This window comes from Canis lupus, chromosome 4 (assembly GCF_048164855.1).
Source record: "Canis lupus baileyi chromosome 4, mCanLup2.hap1, whole genome shotgun sequence".
Taxonomy (NCBI): Eukaryota; Metazoa; Chordata; class Mammalia; order Carnivora; family Canidae; genus Canis; species Canis lupus.
In genome coordinates this window covers 68,804,555-68,829,906 of record NC_132841.1, presented here as the reverse complement: position 1 = coordinate 68,829,906, position 25,352 = coordinate 68,804,555, and the positions used below count along the sequence as shown (strand labels likewise).

Below are 25,352 nucleotides of genomic sequence, written 5' to 3'. Positions count from 1 at the left end.
CAAAATAAGTTTTAAAACACTGGATAAATTTTGGAAAAATTATTTATGGAGACATAATGGAAAGAAATATTAAAGGAACAGAGGTTCTTATTTGGAATTTAGCAGAGAAAGGAGACTCTGTTTCTACCATGAAGAAACAGAAGCATTATTCAGCATCATACTATACAGAACCCTCTATAGGACCATAGAAGTCATTCTATACTACCTTATAAATGGCATCCCTGTACCTTACAACTTGGCTCACCCTGCAGATACCACTCAATTCCAACACATTAGTTGTGGGTGAGAGGTGCTTGGTGTATTTTCCGAGGAAGTGGCAGATACTGAAAGAGTAGTTGAAATAAGAATGATATTCAGGAAACATGAATCAGGTAAGATGTGCTGGCATCCATTTAGATTAGTTCAGTATCCATTCTAACTGAATGCCTGATACATCATTTAAATATTGCAACTGGGGGATCCCTGGGTGGCGCAGCAGTTTGGCGTCTGCCTTTGGCCCAGGGTGCGATCCTGGAGACCTGGGATCGAATCCCACATCGGGCTCCCGGTGCATGGAGCCTGCTTCTCCCTCTGCCTGTGTCTCTGCCTCTCTCTCTCTCTCTCACTGTGTGCCTATCATAAATAAATAAAATTTAAAATAAATAAATAAATATTGCAACTGGTTGAATCCATAAATGTCAACCCTGAAAACTATCTTAGCAATTATCTAATACAACATTTTTTAAGATATCTGAGCACCATCCCTGTAAATGCCCACTAATACAAGGCAATTTAGCATTGTTTAAAACTCAGTCATAAACCCAAGCTGGGTTCAAATTCTGACTTCATTTCTCACCAGCCATGTGATCATTTGCAAGTGACTTAATGTCTCTAACCCTTGGTTGACTCATCTCCAACCAGAGACTTGGTTAAAGATTTACATTACACACAAATTCAGAGTTTGCTACTTATTTTTTTTATTGGAGTTCAATTTGCCAACATATAGCATAATACCCAGTGCTCATCCCATCAAGTACTCCCCTCAGTGCCCATCACCCAGTCACCCCAACCCCCCACCCACCTCCCTTTCCACCACCCCTTGTATGTTTCCCAGAGTTAGGAGTCTCTCATGTTCCGTCACCCTCACTGATATTTCCCACTCATTTTCTCTCCTTTCCCCTTTATTTCCTTTCACTATTTTTTATCAGAGTTTGCTACTTAATATGTTCAATAAATATTAGCTGTTACTATTGCTGCATTATTTGAAAGGTTCTTATTAGGCATCTCTTGGCAATAGCATCAGCAGGTATTCTACTAAGAAATCCCAACAATCAAAGGTTGGGACCCTCTACTGCCCATTGTGACAGGCAGACATGACATCTTTCAATTCAATCCAGTATTATTCAGCAGACACACAGAAAGAAGGTATAGAGGGCTAAATCCAGATCTTGCAAAAGCAAAAAACTACTACACATTTCTGTGAGCTGTACTGGACAAAAGATATAAACCTACTTCAGAACAGATTTTTGAAAACCAAACTTAAAGTATTGAAAGCCAAAATAATATATCTATATAATTTGACTAAAGTTCAGTTATTTTATTGTGTGGATTCTATACTTTGGAATATTTAGTAGGTATAGCCAAGGAAAAAGTATGAATTTAATAGGAAATGTCACCTTAATTCTTTCTGAAAGTTCTTTTACTTAAGCATCATAGGTACAAGCCTTGTCACCAGAATTTCATGAGACTAGAAAGAGAAGTGGTATGTAATCTGATCTTCTGATGAAATGTTAGCCCCTTAGGCCATTTTCTCTTTAAAACCTTCTATATTTTTCCCTTTTATCTTTTGTTTAATAAACTCACCCTACTGGAAATTTAAATATATAATTAAGTTGGAAGACATCACTTCTGTCTTCGTGGAGCCTGTAATCTAAAAACAGGAAAAAGCAACACACATGAAACAAATAGAAATATGAAATACTGAGATATCAGGCCCATTGGAAAGGGCCAGGAGCCAATTTTAGAGAGGCTCTGGTCACAATAAACTTTCATTCCAAGTGGTGGTAAACACATAGTAAATAAGCAAACACGATAAATAAGTAAATGGATATTTAAAAGGGCAATTTCAGAAAATATTAAGTATTAAAGAAGACCATAATGACAAAGTCTCATGATAGTACTTGGTGACAGTGGGAAATGATTGGGGAAGGCCTTCTTGCAGAGGTGACATTTGAAGAGAAAATGAACTCATGAAAAGGAAGAGCAATGTGATCATGTCAACATACTGTAGTCCAGACTCATGATAACAAATTCATGAGCTTTAAAGCTGAAAAACATTTGTTGAGGTCAAAAAAAGAGAAAGAAGCCAATGTGGCAGAACCCAAACAATGCAAGAATGGACAGGGTGGGGTGAAGAAGAGCTAGAAGCTAGATGATGCCCTGTCTGGCAGATAGCAGCAAAAAGTTTACACTTCATTCAAGTATTAGGGGCAGCCATCCAAGAGACTGGATCAGAAGAACTGTATGATCTAATTTACTTTTTCAAAAGACCTCTTTGCACTACTAGGTATTTACCCCAAAGATACAAATGTAGTGGAATAATGTGCACCTGCACCCCAATGCTCATAGCAGCAATATCCACAATAGCCAAACTGTGGAAGGATTTGAGCAGTCCATCAACAGATGAGTGGATAAAGAAGATGTGGAATATATATACACAGTGGAATATCACTCAGCCAATAGAAAGGAGGACCATCTTACCATTTACATTGACATGGATGGAACTAGAAGATACTATGCTGAGTTAAATAATCAGAGAAAGACAATTATCATATGGTTTCACTCCTATGTGGAATCTAAGAAACAGCACAGAGGATCATATGGTAAGGGAGGGAAAACTGAATGGGAAATCATCAGAGAGGGAGAAAAACCATGAGAGACTCTTAACTATGGAAACAAACTGAGGGTTGCTGGAGGGGAGGCGGGTGGGAGGATGGGGTAATTGGGTGATGGGCATGAAGGAGGGCATGTGATGTGATAAGCACTGGGTGTTATGCACAACTGATATATTGTTGAACACTACATCTGACACTAATGATGTACTATATGTTGGCTACTGAATTTAAATTAAAAACAAAAATAAACAAACAAACCCCAAAAGACCTCTTTGGTATTGGGGGAGACTGGATTATGATGTGGAGAGAGACTTGAAAGAAGGGAGACTACTGTCCATCAATGTGAGATAAATACTGCTAGCCATTCACTCAAACCTAGTTTTTTCTTCTTGGACACAAAGCTACAAGACATTTCCTAGCGCTTCTTGTAGCCATGTGTAGTGCTTATCACTGGAATGTGAGAAAAGTAACTGGTTACTTTGGTTTCTTCTGCCTTAAGTTGCCTGGAAAGGTGATCACTAGACAAATAATTCCTGAGTCCTTGAATGACTATGTGGACTTGTAAGTCGGCAGCTACTTTGCTGCCAACTTATACCCACATCAGAATTTTACATGAGAGGGAAATTAAATTCCTCATTTTTTAACTGAAAGTATTGTTGGGCTTCTTATTTCTGTTGCTTTATCATTACCTTAATAAATACACAAGGCAATAAGAGCAGCATGCAAACACATGTGCAAGTCTCTCCATTAGAAATGCACAAGGTTGTTAACTTGGGGAGTGTCCTTTGGAAATTATTTAGTACTGAACTTCAGATTAGAAAAGCAACTTTACAAGCTATTTATATCAACTAAAATCGGAGCATCAAAAAAAAAATCTAAGTAATCAGCCAAATGTTTTCCTTCTTGGAAAACAGCCAAAGAAAGCAAAAGTTCTACTTGTGTTCATCCCTATAACCATAAAAATACATTTATCAAGGTAAATTTCAAGGCTTTTTGCTTGTTTGAATGCAAATAAACCCTCATCTTTAATAATCTAAGCAAACAAAAGCAGCACCATTAGTGACTGGCTGATACCTGTTTCCATAGAAAGAGGACCAGGCTGCTCTGCAGGTGTCTAGGCACCTCCCAGGACCTATCCAGAATGCATTCTAATTTCTTGCATGGGTCATGAATGGAAAATCTTTTCATAAAATATAACAAGTAGCTGAGAAGAAATTGATAGAAGACTATTTTCATTCTTCTTGCAGCAAAACTTACTAGCTGCTTATCTAACATCCATTCGTCCCAATTTATTACTAAGACCTTGATTTTTAAGTGGGCACATTGATAGGCTAAATTAAAGACTACATTCCTACTCCACCCTTGCAGCTAGGAGTAGCCATATAAAGATTTCTATCCAGTGAGATGTAAAACTGAAGTATTATTTGAGACCTTCAGGAAGTCTTCTTAAAAAAAGTTTTCCCATTAGGGGGTGCCCTTCCTCTTCTCTGCTGTCTGTAATGCAGATGTAATATGTGACCCAGAAGTGACCTTAAGGGTGGACACCAAGTACTAAGAATGACAGAATACAAAGATAGGAACTTGGGTACCTGAAGAATCATAAAACTCTCATCTCAGCCCTGTGCTAACTCCCTCCAAGCTTCCTTCAGGCAAGAAGAAAAAAAAATCTTGTTTAAACTACTATTATTTGAAATTTTTTTCTATTTCGTGTAGTGAAACTTAGTCTTAGATTGACAATATCCCATGTTCAAACTTAATTTCTTTTATTTTTTTTAAAGATTCATTCATTTATTTATTGAAAGAGAGAGCATGCACATGTGAATGTGTGTGTGTGCAAGCCTGGAGGGTCAAAAGGAGAGGGAGAAGCAGACTGCCCACTCAGAGCTGAGCTAACCTTAGGACTCTGAGATCAGGACCTGAGCTGAAGTCAAAAGTCAGATGTTTAACAGACTGAGCCACCCAGGTGTTCCAAACCTAATTTCTAAAACTTCCAGTATCTTAAGATTCCATTGAGTTGTATATTGGTCCCTTTTTAAGTACTGGATTCTCCAGAGACACAAAAGAATCATATACATTGTCTTTATTCATACATTTGCTCAGGCTAGGTGAACAGGACAAATTCAGAGAATAAAGAGTAAAAGATAATAGTAACTAGTGCTAAATTGGAAAGTGACTATGACTTTTAAAAAGTGGAAACGAATAAGCTAACTGGGACAAGGGTAATAAGGGAAAAATTAATAGACAGGCAGGCTTGAATTATAAAAAGCAGTGGAATATAGTGATTAGGTCCATGGATTCAGGAGCCGGACCACCTGTGTTCAGATCCTAGCTCCACCACTTATTAGCTATGTGGCCTTGAGCAAATTATGTAATCTCTTATGCCTCGGTTTTCTCATCTATTATATAGATTATATAGAGGAAGTAATACCTACCTTATAGAGAATTGTAATGATTCTATTAGTTAATATATGTAAGTACATAGAGTGACATACCATAAATATTCTGTAGGTTTTAGCTGTAATGATTCTGATTTGGACACTTTTTCTAGTAACATCACTCTCCTGGTTTTCGGAAACTGTTCATACTTCAGGGTAATCATAGTACTTCTCTCCTGGACCATTTCACAGGTGAATAAGAGGATGCAAACTGGGCCAAAGAATACTTCACCTTCTGGTCACTTTGATTATTCCAAGAAGTAAACATGTGACCTAACCTAAGGCAGAAAGGGTATTCTCTAGGACTTTTAGAACTGAAGCCGAGAAGGAAGGATTCTCCTCTTTTAGGGAGACTAGTTAGAGATGAGCCTAGAAGCTATGGTTCCAAACTTACTGAAGAAACTATTTTAAGAGGAAAAAGCTGATAGTCCTGAGCAAGCAGGGTCGCTGCCCCAGGCTATGTGCCTCAGGACCCTACACTTTGGAGTGCCTCCTGGACATGTTTAAGGCCCCTCTGGAGTCTGAGACCAGTTGGGTTTAGCAGGGTCATCTGGGTGAGCCCTGAGCCTGGATGTAGATACATGTGTACCTGTTCCCTGTCTCTTCCCTCTGGAATGCTCTCAGGTCCACTATCCTTGCACATGGGCTTGAGCATCTGATCAGTATTTGTGTCTACATGGTCATCCCAAGGCCCAGGCCCTGCCTTCATGTTACTTCTTCCCAGTGTGGTCTCTTTTCCAGGAATACATAAGATCAGGCAATATACAGGGAGATGTAGAGACAAAACCAGGGACAATTCTAGTGATAGTTCAGGCCCACAGAATCAGAGGTGCCTGATTATTGAAGCCCTTCCTTTAGTTTTATGAACTATTCCAACATCTTGCCACTAAGTTTTTATCCATTTGTCCACTCGTTCATTCATTCATTCATTCATTTTTACTTGAGATAGTTCAAACTGGACTTTTGGTACCCAAAATGATGATAGACCAAAAAATAGCCTTAAAGAAAGTTGCGGGGAAGAAGAGTGGATACTTGGCAAAAAGGAAGAGCACGAGCCAAGCCCCAGAAGAGAAGTGATTTAGAAAACCCATTTATGCAATGTCAGTGTCACCAATCATTAAATGTGTAGCTGAGATGAGGCATCTCTGCCACTGTTTGCAAGATCACTATTTCTCACAAGGAAAAGTACAAATGCATCAGAACCCAACAGTTCTGCTCTGATTTTCACCCTTCTCCCCATTCTTATGGAAAGCTGGTTTTTCTTTAAATGGCCAAGAGATATTCCTCATCTGAGATAACTTCTCTAAACATTCTCCCAGGGACCTTCTCTGAGGGTCCAAGAGACTTTTCCAGGACATCCTCATTTGCCCAAAGGCATCACCATGCATGGTGTACATTTACATAATCTGGACTTCACCATATACTTTTAAGGTAGTTTCTTAATTCTTTTGTTTCTCTGCATGTCCTATGTATCACCTGTAGGAGAAGTCCTGGATAGGCCTTAGGGATAATCTCAGTTCTGCCAAACGAACATGAGAAATGATCTCACTTCCTTATGTTTCAAGCTCCCTGCCTAGAAAATGAAATACATATGCAGTCCATGATATAAATGTAAAAACCAGGAGTGTCTCCACATACAAGACACAGATGCTTGCTTTGACCACCTCTAAAATCTTGTTTAAATCTATATGAGGCCTAATTTTTGTGGAGTTCTCAGTATCTGGATTTAAATTATTCTTTTTGAAAACTTATACCATGTTTGTGATAAAATATAGATTTGAGTCACAGACAACTTCAGATTTTGCCCCAAGTCAACTCTATTGTTGATGTCCATTAAAGAACATTATGGGGATCCCTGGGTGGCGCAGCGGTTTGGCGCCTGCCTTTGGCCCAGGGCGCGATCCTGGAGACCCAGGATTGAATCCCACGTGGGGCTCCCGTTCCATGGAGCCTGCTTCTCCCTCTGCCTGTGTCTCTGCCTCTCTCTCTCTCTCTCTCTCTCTCTCTCTCTGTGACTATCATAAATAAATAAAAATTTAAAAAAATAAATTTTTAAAGAACATTATGCAGATCAGCAAGGCTACCAGAGTCTTATTTAGATAATCATATTGCAATTTTAATAATTTCATACCATTAAAAAGAGTAAACCTCTCATCTGCCAGAATAATAGTGAATTTCCCTTCTAAGTCCCTATGTAATAATGAATAAACAACTCAGGTATCAGCCCACCGGGAAGTGGATGCACACAGTAGACTCATTGTCTGACTTAGCTGATAATGTTCTACAGCCTTCCATGTTCACTGACACTTTCTAATGCTGACAAAGTTCTCTAAAACATTTTGGTAGGTCGGTGCATCCCAAGCCTATTATGTATCCTGACACACATTAATGTCATAATGTACCTGAGGCTGCTGTCAACCTGCCCATATCTCCATGTTTCTAAGCCACACTTTTCTGTAAAATAGAAGAAAAATAAAAGTTAACATTGTGAAGATTAATAGGAATAAATGAGATATGAATGTGTAAACTGTACATAATGTATCATTGGGGTGTTTTATGCTTTGCCTGAGCACACAGTACCATTGAGAAATAACACTTTTCCGACATCCAAAAATAATGAAACTAAGCAAGCTTAAAAAAAAAAAAAAAAAAAAAAAAAGTGTCGTAGTGGCAAAACAAAGCCAAAGAGGACTTCCATTCACTGCACAGAAGAAAACTTCACTGTCTTCTTTCCCTAGCTCGTTAGCTGCTCCTATATCCCCTGCCCTCCAGTAAACCCCTCAAAGACCTCTGTTGTCTTTCTTGTCCCTTCTTCTCTATCTTCCAGTGTGACTCAGCTCACCATGGCTTGTTTTAATCCTTCCCTTTGCTCCAACCTGCACAAGTCACAAAAACAAAGTCAGCAGAGACAGAATGCTCCTTCATGTGAGTAGGAGGATCTGTTTTTGTTTCTTTAACCTTTTTCTGCCTTGGTACTTTTCCTGAGTTATTTGGTTGGTAAGAGGTTAGAATCTACTCTCTCTTTTTTTTTTCCTAATTATTGTAGGCCTTCTTTTATTTTATTTTTCATTTTTTTTTTTTTAGGCCTTCTTTTAAACAAGAAAAATAGTGAAGTGTAAATCAATCTGTGTATATATTTCCTTCTCATGTTTTACCACTCATCTCTCAGCCAGTATTAAGTTTCCCTCTGTAATTTGGTGGCCTTAATTCCAAGTGAACAGCGGTGACAGCCATGTCTCATAACAATCATTTGGTTGTCTGCTACTTCAGTCTCCTAGTGGACCCAGGGCTATCTCCCTTTGATTAGGCTTTCATCATATATGTCCCCAAGACTCCTCAGGCTTTCTTAGGAATCTGATCCTATAACGCTTCTGTCTGAGAATGGCAGTTATATTCAAAGGAAAGAAATCCTAACGATATCACCTCAGACACCCGCAGAAATAGGTAGAGTCACATTTTTGGTTGGGGTTACAAGGACTCATTCAGTGCTTCTCAGATAGCATTAGCCAGTATCTTCCACCTGGGCAGCAATATCAACTTTGTCTGCCAAGAACAGCCTGTTTACCTATAATTGAACTAAATTCCTCCTGCTGGAATAGAAGCCCAATTCTTCTTATTTTGTCCTCATTACCTAAACAAATGACTTGGGTCCTATAATACCAGTTAAGCCACAATACTATGCTGGAAGGTTAATAATACATGAATTAATAAAAGAGGACACGTTTTAAGCAGTGGTTTTATAATGGCAGATAATGATATTAATAAAAATGAATAATCAAATGGCTAATTCTATATTAAATAGGTATCATGGCCTGAAGCCCATTAACTGTGCATCAAAGCAAACAGTCACAAACAAATTACTCAGAGCAAATATGTGCCACAGTTATTTTATTGGCACCTGGTAGGCATTTTGACTATGGTAGCATATAGTAACCTCTATGTAAGATTCTCCTTTTGGTGCAGGTATTAATTTTGGCAGTGGAATTAGTAGAATACTTTTGTGTATTATTTGAGTGGTATATTTTAAAGAATAAAACAAGAGAGAAGGTAGTAATAAATGGTTTATATTCCTAAAGTGAAAGGAAGAGAAAGAGCTTATCCAATAACCTTTTGTCACAGAGACAGCTAGTAATAACATGCAAATATGTAACCTGCTCTCCCTGGACATAGCTCCAGAAAAAACTCTCCATTGATGAGGATCTAAGTCCATGGCCCTGAAGAGAAACCTGTTTCTTTATATTAATGTGCTGAGCACACTTGACAGGGGTAAGGTCAATTTTGATTTGTGACGCTAGGATCCTGCCAACTGAATTCATAACAAGGCTGGTTTATTGCATTGCGGGGAATAATTCTTGGTGACAGACTATTTTCAAGTACCAATTTATTTATATCCAGTGTTCAGGGTCTCTTATTAAGGAAGGGCACATAAATCAGATCATCCTGGCTCCAAACACAGGAATTATGCTGATTGGGGTGTTCTTATTATGCCACATTTTATCCAGAGTCAAAAGAAAACTAATATCACACCTCAAATGCACGACAGTGAGCCATTCAGCAGCTAGAGGATTATTAAAGTCTTTAAAACTCCTTCAATGGGAATATGGCAATATTACCACGGATTCTCACTAGGAAGCAAGGCTTGAATTCAAAGGGCAAAGACTTCTTTGAGTTCCTTACTGATACTGTGGCTGCATCTTTCTTGAGAAAAAGAGCAATGAAATAATATCTCCAAAAATGAAAATGCAAGAGAAACTATGTGGAGGGGGGAGGGGAGAAAGTGAAACTATTCTTCAGAAAAATCAGAAAATAACGTATGTGGGGTGGCTGAGGTGGAATGTCAATGTTTGGTTCCTTCTTACCAGTGAATTACTACATACAAACTATTTTAGAGTCTTCTTGGCTTTGGAGGATGGATTAGCAAATCACATTCATACTGAGGCAATTAACCAGTAATGGAAAGTATGGCTTCTATCCAGCTGGCTGTTCATTCTGAGATTGATTGGACTGTGATCTGACTCAACTAGTCAACTCCAAAAAAGAGCTTCATATGGGTATTTCATACTGGCAATAGAGCCTGTGTAAAAATCCCCATGAAATGAATAAGTGCTAGTTTCAACTGAACAAGCTTTTTAATTTGGAACCCAGTCTTCCAGATAAATGCTAAATTAACTATATAATTGCTTTATTCTGATCCTGGCGAGGGCTACATGTAGGGGTGCTCTAATAATTGTACAATAGTTGAAAAAGCTATTAATGTTCATAAATAACTTCCACCTACATGCTACCCTTGCCAAAAGCTCTTATGCAATGGCTGTATATCTAGGGGTAGAGGTCAGGAAACCTCATGAAGATTGGTTTGGAAAATGGGCTGAAGAATGGTTCTATTAACCTTTAGTGCTTGTAAAACTCTTACCCATTCCTGGTTCAGGTCTGATTATGAATCAATTTGGTTGTGTTAATAGAGCTGTTGCCCTTTTCTTCTCAATGCTAAGCATTAATAAGTTACCAGAAAGGCAGACTTGGAAAGGCATAGTCATTAGCTGGGGTTAAAGACTCAGTAGTAATTGAAGTGAATGGAGAAAAAAGAATTTGAGAGAAAAAGGACAAAGTCAAAATATATATAAAAAGCTAAGGCCAAGCCTTTGGTCAATTTCCTGTTCTTTGGGAAGCACTGGTTTTTATGTCATGTTATTTTCAGGATAGTAAATGCTGATAGTTTAAAAGAGAAGAAAGGAGAGGGAGAAGGGGATGGGGTAGAGAGAAACAGAGAAACAGAGCCAGTACACTTAGTAGACTCTGCTTGGTAACAGCATATTGGAATTAAGATGCAATTCCCTGGAATATGTAACTTGAATAGCCTCTTCATCTGAGCCACAGAGGTGAGCCCCCAGGGATGTTGCATTTAATTGCCAGGAATGAAGGAGGATAAAACTTGAAATGGCTCAAAGAACAGAGCAGCAGTAGGAGCCATAACATCTGTCTTTCTCTGCAAATGGACCTGATAATATGTCAGCATAAAGCCACAATTTCTGCTTGTATCCACTTAGGTAATGCTGACACATACAACTAACACAAAAACCTCCAAACCTGGGAGGCAGTTATTTCATTAAGGCAAAGCCCATTTAACTTGCTATCATCATCTGGCTGTACACAGTGCTGTGAATAAATTAAATAAGGATTCAGAAACATTCTGGCTGTTGTTGGTTGACGTGCAGTGTAAAAATACAAACACCACCAATCATTCACATGCCAAAATTATGAGGGAGAGAGGAGGAGGCGAGAGAGAAACCTACCTCAGACATCAGTGCAAGTGTAACTGAAGGCCTCATAGTAGCTCTTAACATGCCAGAAAGTGTTGAAACACCAACTCTACAGATGCTATTTCCCCAGATCTCCAAGACCAAATCTATATCAGAGATTTTGTAAAAATCAATGCATCTAACAAGGAGCTCTTGACTGGCACCTGGAGACCATTTCTCCCATCACTCCTGGAGCCTCAGAGCTGACCCAAGCCAGAAGCCCTGTGGACTTCAACAAACCCAGCAGGACGAAAATGCCACCTGCCCTTGAGGAGAGGTCAAGGGCCAAGCTTCAAGCAAATTTATTTTGGCTGGAGCCTTCTTGCATCCCACATCCCAATCTGGCCACTGACCAATACTGTAATCCTTTGAAAAATGCCTTAAGAATTGGTGCCAATGAAGTTTTCAAAAAGTGACTGAAAAAATGGATAGAATCAGAGCAAGATGAATTTGTAAAGACTTCTCATGTTGTAAAAACCACACAGGGCTGGTACATGGGTTAAGTGTGGACTGCCCTAAATGTTTCTGGAAAAGTTAGTGAATAACTAAATAAATACATAATTTGTCGCAAACCAAACTCAATTCTCTCTTAAGTTGCCTAACTTCTTATACCATCTGAGTCATCCTTTTCTTCTGTTTTCTTTTCACCAGGTAACAAAACCAAGTATATGCCTTAAATAGAGCAGTTCAGTATGTGTGTAAAGAACAGAGGATAAAATGAATAAATGTTAACACTTTATTTAAAAAAAAAGAAAAGAAAAATTGTATTCACTTTCCAAACTCCTTGGACATATTCAGGTTCTTCTTAATTGGGACAATGTACCTACATATTTTTAACTTTAACACTTCTCTAAAAGAATCTTCCATTTCAACCAGATCCAGAATGCCACACACACTTTTTCCTCTCTTACCCATAAAACTTCCTTTAGCCTGTCAGGAATTCTCTTCCATAGTATTTTCCAGGACACTTTCCATATACACATCCTTTTTCTGGTATATATTGTCTCCATTTTCCTGTTCTATTTTAACATTTACTCCTTGACATTCTGCATATTATTTTATCTATTACCTTGTTACTTTTCATGTTTTCCCTAACTTCTTCTTATGTATAATCTACTATTCTTATAAACACAAAAAGATATTATATTTCTTGATATCCTCATAGCAATTTGCATTAGTATCTTTTATATCAAAGCTCAGGAAAAGATTTTTAAACGAGTGACTAAACAAGATTTTGCTGAGATTATAAAGCAGAAATCTTAGAGCATAGATCCCAGTCTATTTTCAAGATAACTTTCTAATTTTCTAAATTATACACAGATTTCTCTACCTTTATCAACGACACTGTACATTTTCATTTTCAAAGAATAAAATGTATTTTCTTTGCTTGTAGCTGAGTTTAGATTGCCCGAAAGCAGATGCGGAGCTTAAGATTTTAACTCAAGTAGTTTATTTGGGAGGCGACTGCAGAAGCCCCAGGAGAGTGGGGAATTGAGACCGGAAAGGGAAAGAAGCCAATACAAGGTGCAGTCATGAGCAGGATTCAGTGGAGACAAGGGCCATGAGAACATGCCTCAGAGCTGTCTCGCCTGGGGCAAGGGTGGTGGTGGTAGAAGAAACTGGGATATTTATCTACCAACTTCCTTTTGTCATTGGGTTAAATCTCTGCTGGCATCCCACCCCCACTAATCAAACTTTTTTTTTAATTTATTTTTTATTGGTGTTCAATTTACCAACATACAGAATAACCCCCAGTGCCCGTCACCCATTCACCCCCACCCCCCGCCCTCCTCCCCTTCCACCACCCCTAGTTCGTTTCCCAAAGTTAGGAGTCTTTATGTTCTGTCTCCCTTTCTGATATTTCCCACACATTTCTTCTCCCTTCCCTTATATTCCCTTTCACTATTATTTATATTCCCCAAATGAATGAGAACATACACTGTTTGTCCTTCTCCGATGGACTTACTTCACTCAGCATAATACCCTCCAGTTCCATCCACTTGAAGCAAATGGTGGGTATTTGTCGTTCCTAATGGCTGAGTAATATTCCATTGTATACATAAACCACATCTTCTTTATCCACTCATCTTTCGATGGACACCGAGGCTCCAAACTTGATTAAAATTTGCAATTTGAAGCCATTGGCAGGCACAGGAATGGGGAGTGCCAGGGGATATCTATGCAAGACAACAATAGTGTCTGCTATACCGTGTATCTTAAAGCCTAAGTATAACTATTAGCAGAGAAATGATACTGACACCAAACACTTTTATAATTTTCATCCTAAAGGAGATGTCCATGGCATTCTTTGGAGAAGTATTCAAGACAGCAACAATGTAGTAAATATGCCTACATAGGGGCAGCCCGGGTGGCTCAGTGGTTTAGTGCCGCCTTCAGCCCAGGGCCTGATCTTGGACGAGTCCCACATCAGGCTCCCTGCATGGAGCCTGCTTCCTCCTCTGCCTGTGTCTCTGCCTCTCCCTCTCTCACTCTGTGTCTCTCATGAATAAATAAATAAAAATCTTTAAAAAAAATATGCCTACATAGAGCAGTGGTACCCTGAAAACAAACAAACCAAAAGTGACTCTATACAATGAACTTCATCCCTTCTTTAATCTGCAAAGCTGCCCTTGGTTTTAATTTGATTTTCCTAGGATCAAGATGTTGAGGAGCTTGGTGAATATAGGGATAAAGGACAGGCCTGAGAAGATGTCATATAAAAGACTGATGCAAAGAAAACAGGAAAGCTGTGGATTTTCTTGCAAGTTGCAATTGGTAGGAAATTAACATTTATAGCATCTTAGGTACAAAAGCTTCAACCCAGATAGTAGTTATGCTAACTCTAGACAAGCTTCTATACTCCATTTTTCAATGGTCTTTTAGGGAAAGGAACATGAAATTTTAATTGGCAAGTTTCAGTTGGCAGAAAATTAAAAATTAACCTTCTATTCCTCAATAGCTTAAAGATGAAGTTCACTGGGCACCCCCTGGAAAAGGTGGCTGTCAAGAGAGCTGCTGTCAGTTTACTCAGACTTTACTAGTTGACAGCACTGATAGAAACAGGTTGAAATTTTCTTGCAAAGACACATCTGACTTCAGGTCTCCCCATTGGCAAAGAGGCAAATTTACTGTCATCCCATTTAATTCTCATCTCCCAGGAATGCTTTACTCATTAAGGGGAGATGAGAGTTTCTATAGAAGTTCCTTATCAGTGGCACATTTTCTAAATGCAAGTCTCCTGAATCCTTGGGCTGCCTCTGATGCATGGATACACATCCTTCTCTGTGAGGAATGCAGAGAAAGACGGGTGGCATCAACTCGTTCCCTCCTCTCTGTTCAAAGGTTTCCTCAGATGGATAGAGAGAAGAGAGGCAAATAGAAAGGGGGTACAGAAGGAGAGAGTTTGCAGCACAGACCCACCTATCCTGGGGAGGGCAGAAGCAGAAACATGGAGGAAGAATAGGAGGCAGTTTAGCAAAACTGGAAGTGGAGCCTCCTGCTGTCTCTATACCAAAGTAGTATGACCCTGGAATATAATTCTGTGTCCTTGTTTCTAGTGAAAGTCTCTGAGTCAAGAGAATGTTCTTCAGGTGTAAGCTTCAGATGAAATAAGTGGAATCTGGGAAAATAATATTCTTCTGATACATGATGAAAAAAGAGTTTTACTCTAGGGCAAACTCTTCCTAAGATACTGAAGGCTCAAAGGTTCCAGATACTTCAAGGTATCCTAAGATCTCAATGAAAAAGAAGTGCACATCTAAATCTGTTTTATTATTTTTGGGGTCCTGAGATACACATACAGAATATCTTGTAAGCCAGAGAAATTTCATGCCAGAAGAAATGTATAGAATATTCACCGTCTGATGATCATTGGGATATTATATGAATGATCTCTCCTTGAGGAGGAAAATGGTAGGATTATATTTACAATTCAATTTGATAGACATTTTTATGTGCCTATCATTACAAAAATGAGCACAAACTGTCCCTGGTGTCAACAAGGTCAAAGTCTAACAGAAAAGCTGGGTATAGACCACTGTAATAATAAAGGTGATGTACCTTGAACACTTAATGCAGAGATGAAGAAGCACTGCTTTGTCAAGAACATTGGAGAAGCCCCTCAGAAAAGGACTAGAGTGATTATTTTGTCCGGTAAAGCTGGGCTCCTTTTATTTTCCACTGGGCATCAGCTTCTAATCCTTGTTATCAGCAAAGGACCAGATGAACTCACTGAATGAAGACACTGAAGAGAGGCTGTACCCTATGAATTGGCTCTCCTTGTTTTTTTTTTTTTTTCCTTTTTTTCACATTTATTACTTTATTCTAGAGCTTTCAGCTAGCAATTTTCTTTAAACAATATAATCAACTGATTCACTGAACAGTAAGATAAAATATCATTTTCTTGTTGGTGTAGAGGCTTCCCAAGACCTGCCTGACACACAAAGTGGAATATTTACCCAACTCTCAGATGAGGAGAATTTTGTGGCTATGTTGAGAAACAGTGATGTTTCGGGGGCTGTACCGTCAGCCTAGTTTTTTCTTTCCTCTCATTGGTATCACATTCTTTATTGAAGTAAAACCAATGCCCAAGGTACTGGAGCCTGAAGGAGTTTGATGGGAAAAGCAGACTGAGCTGCTCTGATTTGGGTTCCCAACTTTGCCCTTCCCACAGTATTCTCTTCTTCCCAATTCTGCTGGCATTGTCTCCTGTTAAATTGCTTGTCAGAGTTTGGACAAGACTTCCTTTGGTTCTCTTTCATACTATGCCACAAGACTTTCACAAGTCTGGAGCCTTACTAAATATTAAAGGCAAAGAAAGGGGATATTATTTAAGAAAAATCTTCATACATGAAAAGAAGCTGGTAAGATTTTCACCAGACTTATCAGGCATGTTTGAGAAGTCTAAACTTTGTAAATTGAGGTTTATAAGGCTTTCATCCAGGGCAGCACCTAAAATGAGTAGTTCATGATCTCCCAGAGCAGGTGAAATTCAGTCCACAAGCCCTGTGTAACTCTTGATAAGGAGACAATGCCACAGATAACAGAGAAAAAATTAACAAAACAACAAAGATAGTGTTAAATATGGCCTCCAAATGAAAAATCTCAAGACGAGACACACAATACGGTGAGCTGCCCTCCTCACAGGCATCTCTGTGTAGTCTTGCTTCAAGATCAGTGTGGGTAGAGACATATTTATTTAAACAATGATTAGTGATTCTCTCGAGGGATATTGGCACTCCCAGCAAATATCAGAAATTTAAAAGTATTTATAGTTAAAGCAACACATTTTTGAGGCTCCCACCTGCCAGAGAGTCTCTCAATATTCTTCTGCCAAAGAACTGATACAAGCATCACAGACTCTTGCCTGAGTGTTTTTTGCTATCAAGCCCACTATTTTCTATCTCCTTTTTCCTGTCACATGGGAACTGGTTTCCTAGAGGTCTGTATTCTTTCACAGGTACATTCTCTCATTTAGCCACTCACCTGGAGTTTGTCTGCTTTGTTTTGCTTCTGTCGTACAGCATAACTATAGACAAATGTAGGTACAAATCCTAGTCCAGTGATTCATTAGGACTATTTATCTTGGGAAAAATGTTTTTAACTTTCTTAATAATACCTTTGCCTCCTCTGTAAAATGGAGCTAATAAATATCTTACAGGATTGTCTTGAGAGATAGATGAATTACTTATGCTTTATAAAGAGGCTAGTATAGCTCCAGGCATGTAGTAGGCACTAATATAGTAGGCCCAAATTTCCTTAATGGAACATAGATGCTTTCTCTGCACAAGGTTGTGTGACAACCAGACTCCAATCCTTAACATGAGAATAAGTTCATATGAACATATTCTCATGTAGGAAATTTATGTCTCAATCACTTTTCCCCAGAGGGAATCACTCAGCATCATTCAGCTAGTCCCTGGTATTCTTGAGACCAGTATCATATTTCTGGGACTCTGTCATATGTTTCTTCGAGGAACTCAAAAAGACTTGGTCTGACCTATCTTCATAGACCATTGTTTTTAGCTCATTCTTCCAAAAAAGTGATGTTCTATAGTTCCAAGAAAGAAAAACAGTTCATAAATCACAGAAATAGAATGCTGTTTGTGGGTGGTTACAAACAAAAATTGTGTATATATGAGTGGACAGAACCAACAGAGGCAGCAACTTTAGGGAAGAATGAACCATCGTTATGCACAACGAAACAGGACAACTTTCAAAGAGAGAGAACAAATGTGTGTTGTCACTGGAACAATGTTGAACCATCAGGTATCAGTTGCTTTTCCTTCTCTCTCTCCCCATTCTAGATAAAATCCATGGTGGTAAAAGTTAGCTAGGCCAAATAAATACAAATATCGGATCATTATGTTGTACACTTGAAACTAATATATCTTATGCCAATTATATACACTTGAAACTAATAGATCATATGCCAATTATACTTCAATTCTTAAAAAGTTAATTAGACCATAGATGAAAGGGTAGAGGATGGTCAGTGCAGTATTTTAGAAAACAGATTTAGATGCAATCCAACCGGATGAAGCTTTAGGGATTCCATATTTAAAGAACTGAATATAGAAGGAATAAAGGACATAGTGAACAGCCTGAGAATCCCCAGTGGAAATAAAAGGTTAGACACTGAAACCATAAAGTTGAAAATAAAACCAAAAGTAATGAAAAAGTAATTCTGCCTAGTAAGAGGGAAGAAGAAATGTGACCAGAATGAATAAGGAATTAGAGTCATTTACCTTGAAGAGCAGAAGCTTATCAGGGCACCTGGGTAGCTCAGTCAGTTAAGCATCTGCGTTCGGCTCAGGTCACAATCCCAAGGTCCTGGGATCGAGCCCCACGTTGGGCCCCCTGCTCAATGGGGAGCCTGCTTCTCCCTCTCCCCACTCTGCCTGGGCTCTCTCTCTTGCCATCTCTCACTCTCAAATAAATAAATAAAATCTTAAAAAAAAAAAAAAAAGGAGCAGACGTTTATCAGTGATGAGGCAAATTGGGGCAAATAATAGGAACTTTAATAAGTTTCATCCGATAAGTGTTAACTTAATGCCAATCTTGTGCCAGAAGTGTGCTAATTACTGGGGTCTGATAGTGGGCAAAGCAGTAGGATTTAAAAGCAAGTGGCCAGGGTAGAGGTTCAGGTCCTTTCACAGTAATGCTGAGTTCCCCTGGAAATCCAAATGCTGTTCTTTAGGCTGTGAGGCCAGAGAAAACTAAAGCAGGAAAAATGGGCTGAAGTGAAAAACAAGGGTCCAGAGGGAAGACATTCAAAGACACCTACATAAATTGCATTTATTTCAGGAGCTACATACACATTTCACAGGGCAACTTCCTTATCAGAATGTAAAATAATTTATGAAGAAACACAGTGATGTTATGCACACATATGCAACCCATGCTACATGTTAGCATATATTTTCAAATTAAAAAAGACATATTTCTATTTTTTCAGTGTCTGTTTCTACAATTTATTTCCCTATAAAAGCATCTTTTGTTTAGACATTTCCACAGAGCATTGCTTGAGGTTTTTTTTTCTTACCTATTTTTTTCAAAGAAAAATATTTCCCTTAAATGCCAAGTACTCTTCAAATGACTAAATAAAAGAACAGTAAAGTTATTGATTAAACATTCTCTTCTTTTTCTAAGTCTCCTCACTTAGGCTCAAGGCTGTAGAGAAAAATACAGCTTAAGAAGACAAATAACAAAAATACATTCACAGCCACTTTCATGTTTGAAGAGGTTAGGAGGATTTCATGTCTTGATTCTTCCAAATGTAAATGGCATTCAGACTAGATAAAAGGGAAAAAAAATTCAAAAATGTTATAACAAATCACCCACATCAGTGTGGCAGAGTTTCTTGCTTAAAAGTCCTTCAATTAGATTCCATTACTATAAATGGAGGGGAGAAATTGGTCAACACAACCCAAGACAAAAAAAAAAAAAAAAAAAAACACCACACAATGAATACATACTACAAATCCAGTTTAATCTCAGTAATTTTGAAAGAATGGTATATTCATATGAATGAATGGGACATGTCCAACTAGCATCACACTACTTAAGTCCCTTTAACACATCAACGTCCAGTTAATATTCCTAAAATATCATGTTTATAAAGTCAATAACAAGACTTCATAGCCCTGGTTTCAAGACTGCCAATGGCAGTCAATGGCATTTACCTCTTATTGCTTCCTAACACATCCCACTCCATTCCTTAAGACACTTCCCTACAATTTCTCAGTTTTCCATTATGTTCTCTGCCAATATCGCACTCTCAACTACCTGTCAGATTCTGACTTCTCCTTACCAACTTAAGGCTTACCTCCATTAAACATAGAATCAGGTGACTGACAGGTAACTGACTGGGCATCTATTCTGCATGAGCTAAGATGTCATGGAGAAGAAGGGAGGGAGAAATGATTAGATACATAAATACAAATCTTACCAAGGAACTAATGATGAAGGTCAAAGTACAGTTTCCAGAAACAATCCCAGGTCAAGTTCATATGCAACAAAGGCTTAATTATACAGTGCAGAGAGAAAAGGAACTCCAATTTAAAGGAGTTAACTCAGCTATATTTTCCAAGAAAGGTATGTGTATATAAAATATAACATAATAATTCACAGGCTCCTCTAAAAGGTGCTTTTACAGGTGCTTTCTTTCCCCATCTACATCATAAGCCTTTCAGAGACAAGGAATTTTTATTTCAGCACACCAGTGGCTACCACAGTGGGGATCCCACTGCTAGTTCTCAGTAATGTTGGCTGAATTTTAATACACTTCACCTTTGCTCCCGCTGAACTGTACTTAAATATTTCAGAATGTGGCTAAATAGAGGTGCTCATCTTCTGTTAGAATATGTGCTGCTATAAACTGAACATGTACTCCCAAAATTTGTTTGTTGAAAGCTAATCTCCAATGTGATGGCCTTTGGAGGTGGGGCTTTGGGAGGTGTTAGGTCATGCGATTGGGATCAGTGACCTTATAAATGAGGCCCCAAAGCTCCCTTCCCATTCTGCATGCGAGGATACTAAAATAATAATAATAATAATAACAATCTATAAACCAGGAAGCAGGCTCTCACCAGACACCTTAATCTTGGATTTCTCAGCCTACAGAACTGTGAGAGATAAATTTCTGTGTGCTTCACAAACTGCCTTGTCTGTAATTTTGGTATAGCAGCCCTAATGGACTAAGGCATGGGCATCATCAGAATCACTTTTTTTTCTTAAATTGAAGAAACGTTTGAACACAAAGTACCAAATCCCAGCTTGGAAACTCTAGGGTTTACTGGAGCTCATCAATGATTAGAATAGAGTGCCTGGTGCACTGAAAGAAATGAGGTGCTTTACATATGCTTCTATTTTAGTGCCACTGAACTATGTGTAACTGAGAAATTAAATGTGTTTTCAAACAAATAGTTTTACCTAGTGAGTCCTCTTTACCCTGGAAGAATTGAAAGATTCCTTGCTTTATTTATGACAGGTTTTTAAAAATGTATTTATAAAATGAAATTTCATTTGAAATCTTTGATAATTTGATTTCATGTATTATCATTAACAAGTGGCTTACAGTCTGCATTCCGCAAGTTATTTAAAACTCTTATTAGGAATGTATAAAGTTATTGAAACTATTCTTTCAGTGTTTCGGAATTGCCAAGTTTTTATTCTTGGCGCAATTATTGTTGTTGCCTATTTTGTCTTTGATCAAAGGGATTATATTAAGTCTGGCTTCTAAATTCAGTAACAGGTTAATCTTTTAATATTTTATCAGCAAATACATTCTCAGTGGCGTCACATTTTTGCCCTCTAACAATTGGTTTGTTATTTTCTGAAAGGACCAATAGTTATCCAGACTACATCTAAAAATTGAATTAGATAATCAAATTATATAATACAGTTTGGCATTATATTGGTTTATTTACAAATAACTAAAGCAAAACATTTCTTTTAGAAACTGGAGCAGACTTTTCTATATAATCAATAAATTGACTCAACAGATAAAACCAAAAGGGGTACCTTAGTGTGTTATGAATTACGAATGAAGGCCAGAGGATTCTAAGCTAGGGAAGCCTATAGGAAGTGTAATGCTAAGAAGCTAGCAAGTATAATGCATGACTGAAATAATTTCCCCTTTTTTTTTTTTTTTTTTTGGTATCCTACAAAGGATCAGGAAATTGTTCCTCCTACCCTTAAAATCTGTAAAAGAGGAGAGGAGGAGGAATAATATGGTTACCTTGAAATAATGACTCTCTTCTAAGTCACTGAGATTGGTTTTACACACACACACACACACACACCCTTGAGAATTTAGTTTTCTCTCCTCTATACAGTGTGCTGCAAAATTGTGGTGGTTTCTCTCTCTCTTTCTTCTTTCTCTTTTTTCTTTCTCTCTTTTCTCTTTTTCTTTTTCTTTCTTTCTTTCTTTCTTTCTTTCTTTCTTTCTTTCTTTCTTTCTTTCTTTCTTCTGTTTCTTTCTAAGACACTGGATTACAAAAAACATTTTTCATCACTGCCTTACTTGTTAACCTACACTGATATTTTTCTTTTTTTTAATATTTTTTTTATTTATTCATGAGAGACAGAGAGAAAGAGAGAGAGAGAGAGAGAGAGAGAGGCAGAGACACAGGCAGAGGGAGAAACAGGCTCCATGCAGGGAGCCCAATGTGGGACTCGATCCCAGGACTCCAGGATCATGCCCCGGGCCAAAGGCAGGCACTAAACCACTGAGCCACCCAGAGATCCCCTACACTGATATTTCTACTTTAGCTTTATTTCTACAGTATTTCACAGGTGTCTGATCATCTTTCAAATGATTAAGTGAAAAGACTGTCAAGAGAGGAAGGGGTGGTGACATCAGCCACAGTGTTGCTCAGAACACTCAGAAGAGAGAGGATGAAGTGGCTTGTTCTACTTCCAAATCAGCAGCAGCAGACAAATTCATTGTCATGGTCAGAACACAAGTGGGCTCCACACCAACATGTCACCCTCCCATCTCAGGGACAATGCTTCAGAAATTGAACTGTGATAAATTGGGTCCATATTTCTGTTTTACATTAACAGAGTCTATTTTAATTTAGGTATCAAATCCACTGAAGAAGTACATGCCTCACAATCGATAACTTTGTTTTACCCACAGCCCTGAGAAACTAACAATATTAACACTGCATCGAGCAGCCTTTGAGAGCCTCAGGGTCACATGTGATTTCAGGCTCATTCTTTAGCAAGCCAGTTAGCAGCCCAGGCAAGTCACTGTCATATTTCTGCAAGGGACACGTCCAGTTATAAGAGGTGCCATATTCAGGAAAGCCCGAAGCCCTGATGACCACACTGAGTATATGGCATTGCTCTTAGCCAAGATTCAGTTTAGAAATTCAAGGTCATTTTCTCATAAGCAATTCTGCCTAAAAATATGGTTGACATTTTGCTCTGATCAGGTTACCAGGGGAACAGAGCTAGCAAGTTACCCAAAGGTCAGATTCTGACATTGCAGGGGAAATGGGGTTTGAGAAGCGCAGTTTCGAACATATTTGCAATACCTGTGAGACAATCCAATGGAGACGGCATGTGGGATTGGATAGTCCTGGAATACAGATGATAGATCTTGACTGGACAGAGAAATTCAGGAGTTATTTGTATATAGGTGGTGTTCAGTGATCTCATCTAGAGTGAGCGGTGAGAAGGTCCAGGATAAAGCCGAAATCTGATATTTAGAAATCTGATAGGAGAGGATGGCTGAGGAGGAGTGGCTTCGTAGGCATGAGGAAAATCCACGAGAGTGCCTATAGCAGAAGCCTATGGAATAAGGGTCTTCTTAAAAGAAAGAGAGTATGGGGGATGCCTGGGTGGCTCAGCAGTTGAGCATCTGCCTTCGGCCCAGGGCGTCATCCTGGAGTCCCGGGATCGAGTCCTACATCGGGCTCCCTCCATGGAGCCTGCTTCTCCCTCTGCCTGTTTCTCTGCCTCTCTCTCTATGTCTCTCATGAATAAATAAATAAAAGCTTTAAAAAAAAAAGAAGAGAATATGGTCACCTTTGTGAAATGATGCTGAGATGATTAAGAAGTGTACATTTGCTTTGCCAACCAAAAGTTACCCATGAATTATAAAAAGCATTTTTAGTAGAATGGTGAGGGCAGCAACCAGATTGGTTTGAGTGAGAAAATGAATGGAAAGTAAGAAACTGGAAACAGCACATGTAGAACTCTGAGCAAATTTGACTTTGAGAAACATTTATAAATTGTGTGTTTTACAGCCAATTGTATAAAACAACTGTGGTTTCACCTAAACACAAATCCTACCTCAAGAAGAATTTGTCATGTGTACTTGCTTCTACTGATAAGAGATTCACATCTCTGGTCTTTGTCTGAGTGTTTGCTTTCTACCTCCAATCCCTATTTGCAACTTTTTAGGGATTTTCCCAGATCTTGCTATCTGGATGCAAATGTTCCATGAGTTAAATTTTCCCCAGAATTAAGTGACCATAACATAAGGTTTGCATTCTTGATCATGGCAGGTGTCTCTGCCTGCTGCTGCACTATTATTTCCATTCCTCTCTGTATTGGACATTGGCATTGATCACTGGCTTGGTTTTCCTTGAGCTTCCTTGATTCTACCAGTCACAACATTTGCTTTCAGGACTACCTTTCCTCTTTAAATACTTACCCTCTCCAGGAGGATTAGGCTTCCGGAATCCTTTGGAGCTCAACAAAATCAGTGACAACACTTTTTAATGTAAATGTTTTATTAGTAATTATGCTATAAGCATTGCTCTAGACATTTTTGGTCAGGTTCTTGCCAATCACCTGGGGTTCCATAATTAAGCCATCCAATTGCCCCTTACAGACCAGTCCAACATCATGCTCAGTACTGACTGCAAAATGATCACTATTCTATCTTTCTAGTCTGACAGGATCCCTCAGTCTACACTGTTTTGACTTATCTGTCAGCTTTAATATGAAGAACTTTGTGGTCTAGTTTCAGGAGATGCAAGGACCCATTTATCAAGTTCCCACAGTTTTGGTTGAACTTAATTACCTATTTATTTTAAAAATTCTAAGATTATACTTAAAGAGATACAAATATCAGTGAGTTCCAAACTTTACTGACTCTGTACCACAATCAACAAAAAAGAAAAATAATATTTGTGTATACCATTGCTTTGTATACTGTGAACAGTATAATGCATATAGTAAAAAGAGAGGAGATGAGGTATAATAAATATGAGTAAAAATTTTGTCTTCAGGGTCCACTTTCAAAAATCACTCCTTTATTTTCCCCTGGTCATTGTTTATCTTGCTCAGTACTCAGAAGGTATTTCTAATCCAAATACTTTCATGTTTGTTCTGGGGAATTCTCAACTATTATCTCTTGAAATATTATTTCTACACTGCTCTTTTTATTTTCTCCTTTCTCAATTTGTGGCAGATGTACATTGGACTTTCTAAATTTTCTATGTCTCCTCACTACCTTCTACTTTCCATTTCTGTATCTTTGTGCAGTGTTCTCCTACTTTATCCTTCTCTCTTCAGCTGTTTCCAGTCTTCTGTTCACTGTATCTGTTTTCCTTTTATTCCTTTTTTTTTTCCCTTTTATTCCTATAACAATTTTACAAAGTTCTAGGAATCATAATGTTAATTTCAATACATCTGCTTGTTTCATAGTTACTCGTTCTTGTTTTATTATCACTGATACCTTTTTATGTCCCTCTTCCATTATTTATCTTTTAAGGGACATAGAAATC

General features: G+C 38.3%; 1 protein-coding gene and 1 long non-coding RNA gene across 7 annotated transcripts in view; both read right to left on the bottom strand.

Annotated features, from left to right (window-relative positions):
* PLCXD3 (phosphatidylinositol specific phospholipase C X domain containing 3) overlaps positions 1–25,352 on the bottom strand; it is a 184,693-nt gene that overhangs the window by 119,125 nt on the left and 40,216 nt on the right. The window contains exon 1 of one of the 6 annotated variants that reach the window (XR_012030201.1): positions 7,711–7,750. The exons of the other annotated variants lie outside the window; for them this stretch is intronic. The gene's annotated coding sequence lies outside the window, so the exon portion shown is untranslated. Of the gene's footprint in view, positions 1–7,710; positions 7,751–25,352 lie in introns of those variants that run through there. 6 annotated transcript variants of the gene reach the window in all.
* LOC140632597 (uncharacterized) lies at positions 18,712–23,787 on the bottom strand. Its single transcript, XR_012030205.1, has 2 exons — positions 19,934–23,787; positions 18,712–19,400 (listed from the first exon to the last, which is right to left on the bottom strand). It is a non-coding gene; the product is annotated as an uncharacterized lncRNA (long non-coding RNA).